The sequence below is a fragment of the Coloeus monedula genome (genome assembly GCF_965178545.1).
Source record: "Coloeus monedula genome assembly, chromosome: 10".
NCBI lineage: Eukaryota > Metazoa > Chordata > Aves > Passeriformes > Corvidae > Coloeus > Coloeus monedula.
In genome coordinates, this window is record NC_138790.1 from 7,163,496 (window position 1) to 7,181,865 (window position 18,370).

An 18,370-nucleotide genomic window follows, 5' to 3' on the forward strand; every position below is an offset into this window, starting at 1 on the left:
GCAACAAAATTGATTTTCCTCATACTCATAAAAGCTTTCCCATTTTACCAAGTAGTATTTTTGTGTCTGTTTGCTATTAATTGAGGAAATAGGGCACTTGGTAATACAGAAGAGGCTGGGGGAAAAAAAAGGCACAGGGTTTTAAGGAGTTAAAAATTTACAGACGGTTATGTCCCCTTGTAAAGAATCTGACTCCTGAAGACACAAAGGACACCTTGGTGAGAACCCAGAATGGGTCCCACAGTGGTGAACCACAGAATGGCTTGGTTTGGAAGGGCCTTTAAAGATCATCAGGACTCGGGTTAACAGCATAAAGCTGAGTAAGGGGAGGTTTAGGCTGGATATTAAGAACAGGTTTTCCACCCAGAGGGTGGCTGGGCACTGAAAAGGCTCCCCAGGGAAGGGGTCACAGCTCCAGGCCTGTTCAAGAAGCATTTGGACAACGCTCTCAGACACAGGGTGTGACTCTTGGGGTGTCCTGTTGGAGTTGGGCTCGATGATCCTGATGGGTCCCCTCCAAATCAGGATATTCTGTGATTCTATGATTTAGTTCAAACGCCCCTGCCATGGTTCAGGGACATCTGTCCTTAGACCAGGTTGTTCAAAGCCCCATCCAACCTGGCCTTGAACACTTCCAGAGACGGGGCAGCCACAAAAATCTCTGGGCATCCTGCTCTAGCCAACTCCTTATCCACCGAGTGATCCATTTATCAAAATCACGTCTCTCCAGTTTATAAACAAAGATGTCCTGTGGGACAGTGTCAGATGCTTTGCATAAATCCAGGTAGATTACGCCAGCTCCTTTTTCCTGATCCACCAATGCCAAAATGTCACCGTAGGTGGCCACCAAATTTGTCAGGTACAGCTTCTGGCTCTTTCATTGCCCTAGAGCCAGATTAAAGCAGAAATGCCGCTTTTTCAAATTAATACTGTTCTGTAGAGAAAAACTATCCCAGACTTGGCAGTGTTAAAATCACAGAGGGCCTCCAACGAGGAAAAGCCATGGTGAAAGAAGGTGCTGCTTGGAGTAGCATTGACATCTCTCTACTACTGACCTAACAACGTACATCCTCAAAGAATTTCATGTTACAAGAGCCAACAATTCCAGGTATTTTTGACTACAGGAAAGTACTTTAAAAAACCCACACTAGACTTCCTAATAGAGGTATGGATAAAAATAAATCAGCTTTGTGCCAGCCTACAGGACAACTCTCAACACAGACTGATCTATAAGCTCAAACACAAGGTCTGTATTTCTCAAAATAACTTTACACCCTAGTTCACCCTGCTAAGCAGTCTTCTGCAGGGAATTTTTTTTAAGCAGCAATTTATTTGTAACAATTAACTAATAACTATATTTCCTTCTTTAATGCATTGGATGAAAAGGGGGGAAAAAAGATTCAAAGTTATTTGGAAGAAAACTGTACCAGGATGCAAGTTTTGATGGGACTAAAAATATACTAGCACTTAATCTTTAGGTGTACTGCTGTTGAAATAAAGTAAGTAGCATCACATTCTGGAAGTCCTGCAAAAGCTGTATTAAAAATTTAAAAAGAGCATATTCCAATTAATCTTTGCACAAACCCCCCATATTTGATATGATTGCAGACAATCTTCCAGATATGATCTAAATCTGCCAGACTCTGATTCTCCAATAACTCAGGCAGGGACCTGTTCTGCCCTGGAGAAAAATGTGCTCAGTCTAAATTTGGATCAGCTGTACTTTAGACAAAGAGAAAGCCCATCAGTAATTACGAGCTAAGCTCCAGCAACAGGTGTAATATATTAAAAAAAAAGTGCTCAGAGTTTTCAATTCTGGGAAAAACAAAACCCTAGATTGCATTGGCATATACAGATCATCTTGATTTCCATCATGATAAAGAATAAAAGTAACATTTAGAAATATCTTTAAAAGTAAAGGACTAACTCCAGGAAAACCAGTCATCTTCCCACTGAGTTGTAAAAACTGTAACACACTCAGTACGGCCTGCATTCCTGAATGAATACTAGGAAAATTACTCTTTTTTCAACTTCATCAGAGCTAAACTTGTTTTTGTTTACTACATCCTCAAGAGCAGCACAAGTAGCATAAAATGAAGTAAGTTTATACAAAGATCCTTCCAGAATCATTTGACAACTAACCAAGATGTTCACTTGAGCCTAAATGCAAACTTGCATTTCTCAAACAATCATTTACTGCTGCAAAAGACTTGGAAGTCACATACAAACCACACCACTGTTGAATGTAAAACCATGTGGGATACTGCACAAATGCTACTAATAGCTTCAGAGGAGGAAAGCAAGACTTTTGGCCTACAGGTTAAGGAAAAAAGTATCTAAGGATACTGGAAATCAAAGGCAGTTTAAATTCCAACCATTCTTTGAACAGATAAACTGACATATTTTTCGCTGAAGCGCTGTGCAGACACAGAAATCTCTACAAGAATCATGGGATCAAGAGCAGTTGTGCATTTTCATTTTTAGCATGAACTCTGTTACAATTTACAGTCAAGAGATCAAAAATTGAGGCAAGTTTGCAGAAAGTAACTTACACAGTATGGAAGTTCAAAGAGGCATTAAAACCCAGAGGTCTATTAACACTTCTAACTACCTGAAGAACTTCTCTCATGAACAGAGATCTTCCTCCACAGTGAAGGAGGGAATGGAAAACAAAAGTATTTTCAACTGCCCAACATATCTTCATCACATCTGTGGCAAAGGGCTTTTTGTTACAAGCCCAGTCTTTCTAGTTTCCGTTTCCTTTTCATCTCTTCCCCTCCTTTTCCTGTATATCCCATTGTCAGTTTCCTTCATACTGGGAAGCCACATTCGGCTTAAAATTTTATCCATTTTTTAGCACCCTGTTATTTACCTCCCCACCTGGCACCTGCTAGAAAGAGAAGCATCATGGAAGCACACTCAACCCTCCCCTTTCATTATGTAGCAGACTCATGAGCAATTACCAAAGTACATCATCATCTGATTAACACACTAAAACCAAGGGGAGCAGAAAAAGGAGATGTAGTGTCAGGCTCCTCTCTGAAATTCTCTTAAGAAAAAAAGTCCCACCTGTAAACACAGATCTAAATTTCTGAAATTACTGCATTGATTTAATGGCAATCTATATAAGACACTGCAACTTCTGATGCTGCAGAAATACTTATACAAAAAACTGCAAGCCAGGACCAGAATGAATGACTTACAATTTGGAAAACAACAATTTGTTGGGCCAGCAGCTGTAAACACAAGAGCTGAGCCTCAGAGAGCTCCAGCTGCCACAATACTCAGCCGTCAATCCTGCTTGTGCTGCAGTAGTTACTGATGGGTGGGTTCCCCAGTACCATCAGGATCTGTAGGATACACAAAATAGGTTCCAGCTGAGGCCACTTTTCTGTGCTCTAAAAAATACAGGCTACTGCAACATAACCACCATTCTTACTGGAACAGGAGGGGATGTCTTCAAGGAAAGCAAACAGATGGACAAGAACTCTGTGCTACCATCTGACTTCCTACTTAACATCCCTGTCCCTATTCCCTGTCTAATGACACATGCTGTGAAGATAAAACATTGGGTAGAAAAGAGAATGCACCAAGTTACCTGGCTGGGACACGAGTGATACAATTAGGAAATTCCAAAGTGGTTCCTGAGAGCAATTCCCTTGCTCAGGAACCACAGGACACAGAGGAGAGAGCGTGCTCCTCTCTCCTGATGGAGGATTCAGAGTGATCTAAGCACGGGGAACTTTCAACACCAATAAAAAAATACAGTAGTCAGGCTCCATTCAATTGCACTGTGCAGAAATCACCATGATTTATGACTTCTGCCAAGAGCCAACTGCAGAGAGGGGAAACACCACCCCTGTGTGTGCCTCTCATACTAAGCACACACCATCTCGTGTCTGTGCAAGACTCAGGAGCGACCACGGCTGCCTGCTTTACACAGACACGACATTAAAGGAATTAATTCCTAAGGCAATGGGAAAATACTACATGGGAGAACTTCCAAGTCACAAATTCTGCTTACTTAAGCTAAGCTGCTTAATCAAGTTAATTGAAGGAATTAAAAAAGCATCTGGAGAAGAACACGTTCACCAGCCAGTCTCTAGCCATTCCTGAGCTGGTGTTACTTCTTCTGGGTGCCAGTTCCCCTGCTGGCACAGCACAATCTATCATCAGCCATTACACTGATTACCATCCATTAGTTTTGCTAAGTACAGGCATGAAATTTAAACCTACTTTTGCAATTTATTTACAAGCTATTCACACACTGGATATGAAGCATATATATACAATGCTTCGTGTTAACAAGAGAAATATGGCTGAATATTAAAGAGTTGCATGTTAAAAATGACCACTAGAAATAATAATTCTCTTCATAAAGAATTGTTTGCGGAATTTTTTTTTTGCAGGACAAGCAGGACAGAAGCTTACACTCTTTAAAAATACAACTGGTAAATATACAGGGAGAAACAGGTAAGAACCCATGAGAATGACAAGTTTTAAGTATCAGTCCTGTAAATATAAAATTCAATTAAAATGTCATTCTAGAAAACACTGAGAACAGAGTTGGGACTCTTATAAAACAATGGTTTTTCTTCCCTGCTATTAAGGCAGGGTGATTAAAATGAAAGATAATCCTCTCTATTTCAAAAGCTAATTATTACAGGTAATGAAATTTCTTCTTGTACCATGAGACTGAACTGAATTCTACCAAGACCATCAACCCACACATCTTTGCTGTAATAAAGTAACTGCTTGAATTTTTCCTTACAATCCTATTTCTACAATAGACTATTAGGCTCAGCCTTGATTTCAGCACACCACATTCCTTACCACTATGGAAACTAAATGCAAAACAGCTGTGGAAGCAAACCCCACTGTATGCAAATAGACAAAAAAAAAAATTACAAGTAAAAAATCCCTTGTGAAAACCTCTTCACTGGGACTTCTGACGAAAGCTGAACTGCCAGTTTAGACTAGGCTTAAGGATTATCCAGAGGAAGCATCCCACACACATTTTTCCCAGGAGGTGTGAAGAGATGCCTGCATCTGTTAAGTGCCCAGATTTTCTATCCTGCCAGCCAGCAGTGCTCCAGAGGAACCGAGCTGTTTGCTACGCTACTGCTTCCTGCATTGCTAATTCAGACATCTAAATTTAGATGTCAGGTTTAGCCAGTGGTTTTTCCACTTCTTCCAACAGTCAAAACAAAAAGAAAAACAGTTCTGCATCCATTCACTATCTTCATCCATGTGCAGAAGAAAACACGATGTCAGAACTCCACACACTGGAATTACATCCCCAGCCTCTAGCTACAGGGTGAGAGAAAGAGTCTCTGCTCATCTCCTGAATGACACACCAGGCAGCAGGCACTACTGAGTCACATTTCTGTCTAACCCTGGGCACTGCTCACCCAGGTTCCAAACGATTTTACCACAGGGAAAACAAAACCTAAAAATAAAGGGAGTAAAGGGAGAGGGTTGGCTTCTGCATTGAGGAAGACTTCCTGCTCCCATGTCCTCTATTAGCAGGATGTGGATGGAGTAAAGCAGTAAAAGCAAGCTCATCAGTCACTCTCATGTCCCGGGAGTGTTGAGACATTTCAGCTTGAATTTCCCTTTGGTGTCTTTTTCCAGCAGTCAAACTGTGATGAACTAGAACATATGGATTTTTAATTCCCTTGCACTATTATTCACCATTGCTAGACAGAGATGTATTTGAGTGAAAACAAGCTGCTGATTCTTGTTACCAAGCCTAAGAGCAGGAAATGCAAGCCAGTTATCAATGCTGAAGGTGACTCACTGAAAAAAACCCCAATTATTATAAACTGAAAGCCTACTGTAACCCTAGGCATGAAGTCAAGGCAGCAGCTTCATGCACTTCCTCCCGTCCCACTGCAGCTTACTGTGGCGAGGGAAGTTCTGTTACCACATCCCTGCTGACTCCTCACAGGAGTTTGAGCAGCACAGGAGTTGGACCTTGCAGCAATTCCTGATGGTTCCCTTTGTGCACCCTGCCTGTGAAGTCTATTTTCACTCCCTGTTTCCTTTTTTAAATCCTGACAAATACTTAAGCTTAGTCCCTTTGACAAATTAATCACCTTTTTCCCCATCACCTTCAAGAACTGCTGTTCTGTGTTCCTCTCTTTCCCTGTCCACACTTAAGTACATTGCTACCAAGAGATCTCACAGGTGAGCCTCTCTTCCTTCTCTCCACCCACACAGTTTGTTTCAAATAACGCTAATATGAATGCTAAAAAATTTAAAAACAACAAGGACATATTCCATGCTCATGCTTGTTTAATACATCTTGTTCTATTTAAATCTGAAAAGACAAGATACTACACATGTTGTAACAAATCCTTCCTGAGCACATTCTCACATCTTTGGTAGATGATCACTGCACTTACAACACTGCATCTTAGTCTAAACAGGCCAGCAGTGAACTACGTGCAAGGTTTTCTAGACTACTGGAAACAGTTACGTCAGCAGTGACCAAAGTACAAAGGAACTTCTTGATGTGATAATATTTTAAATAATCACCAGCTTCAATGTGTTATTTGCCTTTGAATACAACAGATGATGGAAAATGCACCCTTTTTATCTTGCAACATCAAAACCCAAGGACTCTATAAATATTTAGTGAATGATCAGTACACTTAGAAGTGAGAATATCACAGCAAGTATTACCCAGATGTTAACAGCATCAGAGGCTGATGGTACTGAAGCACAGGGATAGTTAGGTGCTGGTACAAACCAGATGTAACACTAGTATGCAGCAACAGTAAAATGAGGTTGGGATGGCAAAGTCTTTTATAGACTTTGATGTGCCACTGTCTTTATTTCAAACAATTTCTGTCATCTCCACCATGCTTGACAACAGATTTCAACAAGGAAAATAGCATTTCCATTTCTTTATGCTGCATCATAATTTCTGAAAGCAAGATGCACCTGAACCTCCTTGCAGGGTCAGACCCCCACAATCTGCTCTACAGACAGGGACTTTGCTCAAGCTTGGGATGAAAACATCAAAGATCAGAATTTCATTTATTATTCTCAGGTTTAGCACATGCCCAGAAGGGCACTGCTGCTGCTCCTTTCCTAGGCAAAGAAAAAAGTAATGGCCCTGCCCAAGTGAAGTAGCTCGAGCCTCAAAATATCCTCAGTCTCAGAAAGAGTTCAGCATGTGCTCCTACCACACTCTCAGATCCTCAATTTAAATTCAAGCAGACCAGTGATAAGCCATGAGGAACAGACACTCAATTCCCCATGCAAAGATGTTACACAAATCTGAAGTATCTACAAGTACACCTTTTTACAAGTTAAATTAGAATTAACTTTCAAGATAATCAAACAAATGAATTAGTTAAATTTTAATGGATGCTTTTTTTTAACTCAAGAAAGTGTCTCAGTCAGAAAATACCACAAACAACGCTGTAAGGACAAAGTTTCAGTTTTAACTCATAAATTCCCACGTTAACTACACTGGATTTTGGGATTATTTATCACTTGAGCCAGCAACTAACATAAATGAAGTAAAATACAGGACACACTACAAAACTATATGCAGTGACATCATCGAGCAAGGAAGTACAAACAAACTAATATTTGAACTTTATTTTAAAGCAACCATTGACTTCATAACACTGCAATGATTCTGTTGTCAAAAGCAAATGACAGCAGAGCTTGTTGTGGACATGGAGTCTAAAACACTCAGAAAACAGAGGTTCAGAAGTACCAGTACTGGCCCCCGCCCCGATTGCTGCGTCCCAGCCGCCCTTAAAGTCATTCTCAAAACAAGAAACCGTTTACAGTTTCACTAGTAACTCAGAAAACAGTTAAAGCTCAAAATTCAAAATGCCTTTACCACTTAAACGAACTATTTCCTTGGCTATACATCGATTTGATTGTCATGGCATTTTCTCACAGGTGAAGTAATACAATCCTTGTTGACAACACCGTGAATTTATTGCTTCATTTTGCGTGGCTTCTATCATGAAATAGTTTAATTGCGAAGTAAGCTCAATATTTTGGAGAATTAGTTCAGTGTTTAAAGATACCAGCCAACTTTCTTCCAAGCCATTTTCATCCTTCCAGAGCAAAACTATTTTTTAGAACCAACACACAGATCATGACTACGCCTACAACCTCCATGTAGGGATTTCTGTGGACAGCTCATTCTCAGTATGAAATGTTGCACTGATGCAAATACTTTGCACAACGTGGCTCTCTTAAAATTATGACCTCCAATATCTAATGAAAAAGGCATCCGTCTGCTGGTGGTAATTTGTTTCTGCATTCATTTGAAGAAGAGACAGAGGGGAAGCAGTTAAAATTAAATTATAATTAAGTACCTAAACCTTTCATCAGATTTGAAAAATCCCACCTTTTTCCATGCCTAAAGCTATGCGAGTGCTCCCGCATGATTAATGCTCCCTTGAAAAAGCAATTCTAAATATGTTGATTTTTGAACATTCAAGAAACACCCTTTTTAACAGAGGCTACATGAGGCTGCTGCTGCAAGGTGTAGAAGGAGCTTGAATGGTCTCTAGGTACTGGCATCGCCTTCCCCTCTCACACAGAGCTGGGCCATATTCAGGTGCCAAGCAGAAAAACTACTGAAGAAACAGAACAGCAAAGTCGGCTGCCAGCAGCGCCTGTGCTGCCTCAGGACAAGAGGTCCAGGCTGTCCAGCCCCTCCACAGGGAATTCCCTCAGCAGCTCCCTATCCCAGCAAGCAGAGGCTTCAGGAGATGAGCTCCTGCAGTCTGGACCATGGTTAGGTCCCAGGGCATGGACCCACTTCTGCAGGAAGCAAATCCTCATTCTTTTGAGGAGACACTGTAAATACAACCAATCTTTTCTCTTTCTCGAAATCTCTTGGCAAAATTCTCCTTAGGAGTTGTCACTGCAGAAAGGCACAACAGCAGACAAGTGCACCCCTGGCTTTAACAATAGGTTAGGAAGAGAAAGGTAGTACAAGAACAAGCTTTTGGAAACAAGTTTAATCAAGAAAGCAAGCTCATCTAAGGAGTCTGCCGTACAGCTCTGAAAGAATTAGCTTGCAATCAGCTCCAAGATGGATTTCATACATTGCTGCACTTCATGCTGCACACCAAAGCTTACTTGTCACTTCAGCCTCTGACAAATCCTCAAAGATAAAGTTGCTAAGTCACCACACTCTGCAATGCAACACAATAAAACTTGTCATCTGACACCAGTCAGGAACAGGATTACCCCAAAATGTTCAATCCAAAGATACACAAATAAGCAAAGAGAAGCAAGAAATTATACAGAATACTGCTCAGCACTGGTCTAAGTTCAAATTACTTCAGAATGAACAGATTTAGGTCACAGAGCACACATGTTCAAGTTCAGGCACCTGACCTCTTACTAAGGATGGAAACATATAAATTCTCCTCACATGCTTCTTTGCTATGGCCAAACCACAGCAAATTATGTAAAATTTCTGCATTCCAATTCCTACAGAAATAAAATGCTGCTCCACATTGGCCTCTGAGGCAAAGGTGACATCCACTTAAAAAAGACACCCCCCCCAAAAAATACAAACACACATATATGTACATTTCAACAGGCTAGTACCTGACACTACTTCATTTCCGGTGGAAAAGAGCCAAAGGAAGGAAAGTGGTGAGCTCTGCTCAGCACTCTTGATGGGCCAGTCTTCAATAGAGCAGAGGAAGACAAAACAGAGCCATCAAGCTTTAATCAATTATTGCCAGCCAAATGACAGTTCTTAGCCCAAAGTCATGGCACCCTGTGAGCACTGATCTTTCTTAACCATGACTGCTCCCAAAAAACATAACCCACATTTTCTAGCTCTCCTTTATACATTTTTCCATGCTGCCACCAAGGCCACTGGAGCACACTGTAAAAATCTCTTCAGGGCACGGATTTTTCCCTGATAGGCTGTGAATGCTACTGATTATACTGCCAGCTTTCCAAACACAAAAAATCAAACCAAAACTAAATTTTAACTTAATCACCATCCAATCTAAAGGGCTGTGGGCTGTAGAACTGTACAAGCAGCTGAGGAAAAGGTATTTCCCGACATCATTCGGAACATCACCTGAAAGCAGGATTCAGACAGCACCCCCCATTTCAAATACTTTAACTCTTGAGGGAGCACAGGTCATGTACACTACTCTGCTCTCTTCAAGCGACAGATCTTGGACACTACAACAAAATAACAGACACCTGTTGTTCTTCGGGAAAGTTTTCAGAGAAGCTGCATTCAGCCCTTCTGGAGCAGCAATCCCCAGTATATTGGCAGTACACAGTCTAGCACCAGTGGCAGTGATGCACACACACCTTTTCAAGGCAAAAAGCAAACAACCAATCCCCACAAACAACCTGAGCATGAGTTGACTGAAGTTTAAAAAGTTGGAAAACATGAACTGCTCTTCCAGGAAGCACATGATGCATTAACATCCTATCCTACAGCACAACCTACATCAGCTAACAGAGCCCTGGGCTGCTGGGGTTGCATGTTGCAAAGACAGCCTAAAGTCACCCCCAAAGGCTATGTGTGCTGCAGGGAGTGACACAGATTCACCAGCATGAACACAACGCCACGAAAAATACAGTGGGCGAGGTAGCTATCTGGTCTGGCAAGTTTCAACCCACAGCACTCGTTTATTTTCAGTCAGTCCAACAACATCAACTTCCAAATTATAAGCAAATATTTAGCCATACATAGAAACTTTACAAAGAGCTTTGATTGCAAAAACCGGTTAACTGTTCAGTGGGCAGGTTTAAGCAACACCTTCATCACAAAAAATGGATTTATTCTGGCTTAGTAAATACTTGAAATTCCCAGGACAACACGTGTGACCTGCATCTCTGCTAATCTCAAGGTGCATACTGAATTGACATAGCTCAGAGAGACTACACTGCATCCATCCATCCATCCAGAGCTCTGCCAGCATGGAGCCCTTCAACCCTGGAGCCACAAGCCCAGCTTTGCTTCCCGGATGGCGCCAGGAAGGCGGGCACCCAGCAGTACCAGTCTCCACTCCCCTCTACCATCAGTCTCGCCTCAGTCTTCAGAGAGGATTTATGAAGTCCAGCAACATTTACATCCATCCTCTGTCCTGGGAAACCTGCTGAGACGAGAATACATCCAGGTTTTCTTTACACAGATATTCTATTAAGAGTGCATTTATCCTCACTAACTGATGCAGGAAATAGATGCGAGTATCAAGGCCACTCTGCATTACCATTATTCAGCCTGGGATTTACCACTGCAAAAGCCACAAGTTTACACTGAAGTTGCCCCAGCACAAAAAGAATCAAGCAGAGGATGTCAGTGCAGCAGTACTGAGCAGCCAAGCAGACTGAAGAGAGCAGACAGCTCAAACACGGCATGGCTTACAGAATTTGAATAAGGCATCAGTCTTTCTACCCTCCTCTTCTTGGCCATGAAGAATTATGGGGATGGACAGTTGAATATCTAGCATGATCTTGCTACTCACTTTAGCCAAGGATTTTTAACAATACTATCTCAGAAAATCATGTAATGCCTTCTTCCTTGATTGCTCTCACTAGGTCTCAAATGTGTCAGCAAATCAGCTCCTCAAAGAAAACTTCACAGCTGTCTCAATTACAAGAAGCCAACTCGAAGTAACCATCACATGGAGTCCTGTCACATGGCACTGAGTGCCACTGTGAAAATTATTTCCCTTCTCCATAAAAAGAGGTCAATGTCCTATACACAGAAGAGAGGAAAACAGTGACTGTGAAGGAAAACGAGACAAAAATAGCTTCCTTGGTTTTTCTTGGTACATTAAAAATCCATTATAAAAAGTTATAAAACAGCAACAATGAAGCCTGATGAGTTAATGAATTGTTGCTTGTGGAGTCCCAGGAGAGATGTCCCATCATTCAGAAATTCCTATGCTGCACAAGCACGAGCCATAAAGATGACTGTAATTTGGTCAAACCAAGAATCAGAAGTTCAGGTTCTTTCAAGAAACCAGATACCCGATCAGTACTTCTCATGGGGGTTTTATGCTCCTGTTAAAAAACCAACCAAACAAAAACAAACAAACCCCACCACGACATCCCCCCCCCCCCCCCCGCAAAAAAAGAAAAACAACCCAACAACCAAACAGACCAAAAGTCTCACAACTCCGAAAAGCTCCTTGCAAAAAGGTGGCACTGCTTTCTTAGTCCCAAGCCCCAGAGCCTGTTGAGCAGGAAGCCCGGTGCTTCAGAGCTGGCTGCAGTGACATTTGCAAAGACAAACAGGCCGGCAGGATGGGATGGGAATGCATACACCCTTGCATACAGGGCTCTCGAGCCCAACAGCACCAGTGTGTACTTCCAGAGCAACACCCACATGAGGGCCTCAGCAAGGCACGGAGCTGGGAAGTTTTGTCATGCTGGTGATGCAGGGAAGTACCGAGCCTCCCTTCAGCCCTGGCAGGGACACTGAGGCACAGGACGGTCATCCAAGGACATCCGGAGTTAGCAGCAAGACACCGAGGCACATTAGCTACCAAGGAAACCAGACTTACATGACTAAGGCCAGTTATAAAACTTCCGCTTGTTGTTAGGAGAACGTACAGTATCTGGCATTTCTCTGTCAGCAGCACCAAATAATCTAACAGCAATTTGATATTCATGTCCCTGACAGTCTGCTTTAGTTACAGAAACAACATTAAAAATGTAGCATCCTTCGAGATACACTGCACAAGTCAGGCCAGTTTCACCCACAAGCATCAACTCTCTGGGACTGTTTTTTTTTCTCCGGATAAGCTCTTTTGCAGCGTGGAGATATCTTATCAGGGATTGCTTCTGTCACCGGAAGGCAAACAGAGCACTGTGAAAATATCAGGTATGACTTCAGCACCAAAGGGCTATAGCCAACATCAAACCGGCAGCTGAAGTGATAGCCGGCCATCTCTCTATATAGGACACTTTCCACCCTGTAGCAGTCTACACGCCAAGTTCTAGGCACAAAGAAATAAAAATGACTTGCTGCCAGCACGGACGCTGCCACATCAACGCCAGAGCCCCTCCAGGAACGAATGGGGCTGCGAGAGCAGCGCTCAGCTCCCCTGCCCTTGGTCCCTCGACAGGAACAGCTTCCTACCAGCGACAGCAAACCCACCGCCTGGCTCCGAGTTCTTACAAGTAACACGAGGGCAAATTCAGTCAATACCTTCCTTTGTTGAAACACAAGTCTCGCATACAAATTCAGGCTTGTCTTGACAAAGGTTCAGCTTGCCTGTTACTCTTACGAAGAAGATAGTTTAGTATTTCAGATCTGTTTCCTTCTAGAACTGAGGTCTGGCTTTTACTGCCCGAAAAAGCACCAAGTAACCACTGTAAAACATTAGCTTGTGGCAATCATTAGGCAAGAGGGTATGCGTTCGGCAGCGCAAAGTCAGATACATTCAGTTTATGAGAAACGTAGATCTCTAGTTATCCAACATCTAGAAATAATTCTCTTACTTAGCTCAGGAAACTAATTTCTATTGCAAACAATTTCATTAGAAAGCAGAAAACGCTTCGCAAGTGTATTCCTTTAAACACCAGCTTGAAACCCAGTGCTAAAAAAAAAAAAAAATAATACAAGAAGCCCCCCACAAACGTGTCTTTACACTCTGCAACAAAACAGCGAATTCCCACGAACCGAGGGATTCGCCCACCGCAAACTTACCATAAACCCCCAGCACGGCACCGCCACCGATCCGCTATGCCGGCAGAGAGGCGATCCCGGGGACGAAACGCGGAGTACAAGTAAACAAACTCGGGAGCCACCGTGGCCGAGCTCGCCACGCTCGGAGCCCGTGCCCCCGCGCGGAGCGCGCTCGCCCGGCAGAGGCTGCTCCCGCCGCCGGCTGCCCGTGGTTGCCCCGGGGAAGCGAGAGGAGCCGGGGGCGGCCGGGGGGAGCCGCGGCCCGGAGCGAGACGGGCGCCGTGCCCGGGGGGCTGCGGGCGGCTGCGGGGCTCGGGGCGGCTGCGCTCGGCTCGGCCGGGCCGCCCGGGAGCCCCGCCCGGTGCCCGGGGGCGGCGGCCTGCGGCGGCTACCGGGCTTTGTGCGCGCTGCCTCCCCCTGGGCCGCCCGCCGCCGCCTCATGCGAGAGCCGGCGCAGCTGGGGAGCGCGGCGAGCGCCGTGCCCCCTCGCGAAAGCCGATCCCGCTGATCTCATCACCGCGGGTTACTAATCCAATGACCGGGGAATTAACAGCAGATGGCGACGCCCCTTCCCCCCGCCCCGGCCCGGCCCGGCCCCCGCGGACGCGGCGCGGCTCCGGCACCCGCCGAGCCGTCCCGCCAGCCCCGGCCGCTCACGCGTGAAACTCGCCCTCGGGCACCGGCAAACTTTCTCAGCAGCGCGTCTCGCCGCCGCCTCTCCGCTCGCCTCGCCGCCTGCCGCCCGCCTCGCCGCCGCCCTACGGGCCAGAGCGGGCGGCTTCGCACCTCCGGCAGAGCACAGCAGCATCTTCCGGCGTGCCGCTCGCAAGGGGAAGCAACGCGGAGGTGCCCAAAGTCCTGCTAGCGAGTCCCTGCGGGCGGCTCATGGTGTGCGAGGCACAGCCGAGCCGGAGCCGGAGCCGGGGCCGGGCGGGGATCGCCCGCGGGATTAATGCCGGGCATCGGGCACTGCCGTGAAAAGTCAGCACACGCGTCCTTGGGGCTGCCGGGAGGTTTGCATTATCCGGGCTCTGTAAGCCAGATACGTGCGGGTGAAATTCTAATTAAACTTTTGGCTGCCAAAACTAACCCCACACTTCTGGGTGAGCTTCAAGTCTCCCAGAAGGCTGCAGGCAAGGCAAGTCCTGTCAAACCCAGTGCAAGTTACAAAACAGTCATAAGACGAGTGCTTCCATCACTGCTCATTGATACCAGTAAATAACAACCTGAAAAGCAGTGGTTTCTAATCCTAATAAGCTCGGCCCTAAATCGCCTTCCCTCCCCTCTGCCCCCAGAAACACCAACACAGGTTCACGCACATGCTGTTTTCTCTCTCATGCATGCAGTGCTTGGGGCCACACTCAAGACAAGAAATGTTAGGTGCCGCTTCTGCTGAGGCTGTGCACTTCTCACCCCGAAACTAGATTATCTTCTCTTAGAGACCTTAGACCAGTCCAGAAAGGTGATGTAAAATTACTGTGTCTTCTAGGACAAGACAACAAAAACTGAGAAAGTTGAAGAAAACCTTTCTGATTAGTGTTTTTCCTCAAATTCTGCTGTTCTACCTATGCTTTACACTTCCAGGGATGGAGGGGGCAAAATTTACCCCCACTGCACTTTCATGATGATACTTATTTCTACAGTATTTTTATTTCTTTTACTAAAATGTTCAGACAGGCTTTTAGCAAAGAACTGAGACAGACAAGAGAAATATCCGTGCTCAGACCATTAAAAAAAATGGAAAGGAAATTCTGCAAATTCTTTGAGAGTCTTCAGTCAAGAAATCCTCCATACGAGCTGCAGTAAAACTGGCTGTGTTTCACACATGCCATGTGGGCAGAAAAAGTGTCAGATAATGGCAGCACCACTTCTGTGGGGACTTAGCAGTGCCTCCAGGGGTCAGACACTCCTGAACCCCAATGAAATATTTTAAACAGAGTATTAAACTCCAGTTCCTCTCCAGGCCCTGCATACACACCCATCCCCACAGCCTTTGGGATGTACAGTAGATAGAAAACAAAGGATGAATGGGAGTTTTCTATCTGTTCCACAGTTCTTTATGCCTAGAAAAGGCTTTCTGCTGCTTCCCATTCCCTCAGGCAGTCTTTGTCTGGTTTATATATACATACATGGAAGTCTTGACATGAGTAGTCATCTGTGCTCTTACCAGCAGACAAGTTACTGAATTTAAATCCTCCTCTTGGATGTGCGCACCAGCGAATGTCAGTTCTGTGGCACTCATTGGGAAGAGGAGCCCTAGAACGAGCCATGTCTGGACAGTCAGTGGGGCAAGTCTGTGCCATGGACGATGTTTAGCTTTCCTCAGTTTTTAACAGCCTTTTTTCTCTTACACCCTTTCCCAAAACAGCAGTGTTTCCTAACACTTCTTTTGGCAGCCAGCAGTATGTTTTCCAGTGTAAGATGGGATGTGGTCCTTCGTGCCTGTGCCAAGCTTGATGCAAAAAGCAAACTTAGAAAGACTTTCTACATGGTTTGTAATACTAATTCTACAAAAGGAGATTAAAGAAATCACATTAGAAGTCAAGCTTTGTATCTTTTCAGCCAGCTTTAGACACATAGGTCTGAAAAGTGCACAATGCAGAGATCAATCAGGCAGCACAGAGTTTTGGGAACACACTTCATGTGCAAATGTGAAAACATTTGAGGGTGTAGAAGGCGTCATTTTGATTAATGAGGGCTACAACATGCTATTTGTATATAGATGAGAATGTAAAAGAATAGGAAACAATCACATTTTAAAATATTAACGTGATTTTAAAACACACAAGCATGGTACAGATACAACCCATTCTTTTGAGCTGATCCCGTAAAATACCCGGGGAGGGGAGGAAGAGGCACATGTTTTTGTAACATTATAAACCTTTCAAGATAAACTCTGTGACAAAGTCAACAAAATGAACCTTTAGGTACAGTTCCTGGAGCTGTGCATCATAAAGCCTGTGCAGAATCCAGGCTGTATCATAAGCACTGTGCATTACTCACATTCCCCAAAGTCTTCCACTGCTTTGAAATTACCTCACAAAATAAAAATCACAGTCGGAAAGGAAATCTTAAGAATGATACACTTTATACTTGACTGGGAAACACCATGGTTAGGTGCTGAGGGCCAGGTGAGAAATCTTCTGCCTCTCCAGTCACCTTGGAATTGCTGGGCAGAGAGTTGAGAATCAAAGTTGTTTGTTCACTGCTTCCCATGAAGTGGTGCAGTTAAGAAAAAGAAGTGAGGAAAAAGAAAGTTGATTTGGATCAAGAAGATGGTAATCTGCTTTCTACTTGGGTCTCACATGAGACTCATCATTTGAAGTTGTATCTTGGCATCTGATAGCAAACAGGCCAAAAAAATGTAACTGCCCAAATTTGTTCTTCCCCTACACACTCACCTTCAAGGTAGATTCCACATTACTGCATGGTGAACCTTCCTACACCCTCAGCTCCACTCAGAAGCAATTAGGAAACATTTCCTACACACACTCACAAAAGTACTGAGCCCTGATCCTGTGATCCATCAAAACAACCCATCAGATCACTGATATTTTACCCACCTGGTTTCTGGGCATTGCTGTACTCAGGGTGGCTACATCTGCTCTGGTTTTTAGTAGCAGGCTGAGTTACTCTGCTGACAGTCCAGGCTGCCCTGCAGCTGCCCGGCTTTCCAGACAGAGCTGTCTCCCAGCACAGGCAGAAGGAGCTTGCAACAAAAGGCCATTTAGGCACTGCTATGTCTTGTATATCTACATCCCTGGAATTCTTCTTGTTTAGATGCAGGTTGGAGTTTTGGGTGAACTCCAGATAAGATAGAGGGGAGAGTTGAGTGAGGCCACAAAGAAAAGGTTATCAGCTGATGGACAGTGTGGACAAAGCCCACCTAGAAATCCTTAAGACAAAACAAATACACATCTGAGATTAATGGATTGTAAGGAGCTGTGTTTCATTGCACCACAATTTCCATTTATGGTGCTTAAGCAATGCATATTATTTCTAACAGCCCTCTTAAGTACAGCAATACTCCAGTCATCATTCCTACGGAGGAGCCAAAGTTGAAAATTATGATGAAAATCTGTATTTTCATGCATTTTAGATATCCACATGTGAAGATGTGATCTTAACTATAGTAATCTAAAGTCCACAAAATGCCCATACAAGATGTTTAAACTTTAGGAGTATTCCAGTCCTAAAGCTCTGCTTCCATGAATGCTGGACATTTGTATGAAAGCACCCAGAGAAGCACAGAAGCCTCTACCTTGCTCCAGACATTCAAAACACTGTCTGGACAGAGGTTCTCTGCATGGGTGTTTCCATTCTAACCCAGCCATATCTTGGTAGCCATGAATTCAGACTTTGCCACTGCTCCTTGGAGCCTAGCAAAACCATTATCAGGAAGCCAGGATACTGCATCTCTTAATGAACTGACAAATTGCTACTGAAGCTGAGATCTGCTCCCCTAGGCCATTGGACAGAAGTTAGAATTTACCTTCTTAGAATTCATCCCCCTGCAAGCACAACGACAAAAATCCACAGAGATTAGGGAATCAGCACTTGCATAAATGTTTCCTTAGTTCAAAGATTCTTAGCATAAAGATCGTGTACACCACATTTGAGAAATAAGGATGGCATTCAGAAATACTTAACAATGCAAAAGTGGAGTATTTTAAAATGTCAGAAGTCCATCTATTCAAAAGCAGAGCT

General features: G+C 44.0%; 1 protein-coding gene across 1 annotated transcript in view; it reads right to left on the reverse strand.

Moving 5' to 3' along the window:
- Positions 1-13,977, reverse strand: part of SPSB4 (splA/ryanodine receptor domain and SOCS box containing 4) — a 79,937-nt gene extending 65,960 nt beyond the window's left edge. Inside the window, exon 1 of the mRNA XM_082288331.1 lies at positions 13,685-13,977. The gene's annotated coding sequence lies outside the window, so the exon portion shown is untranslated. The remainder of the gene's footprint in view (positions 1-13,684) is intronic.
- Positions 13,978-18,370: the final 4,393 nt, after the last annotated feature.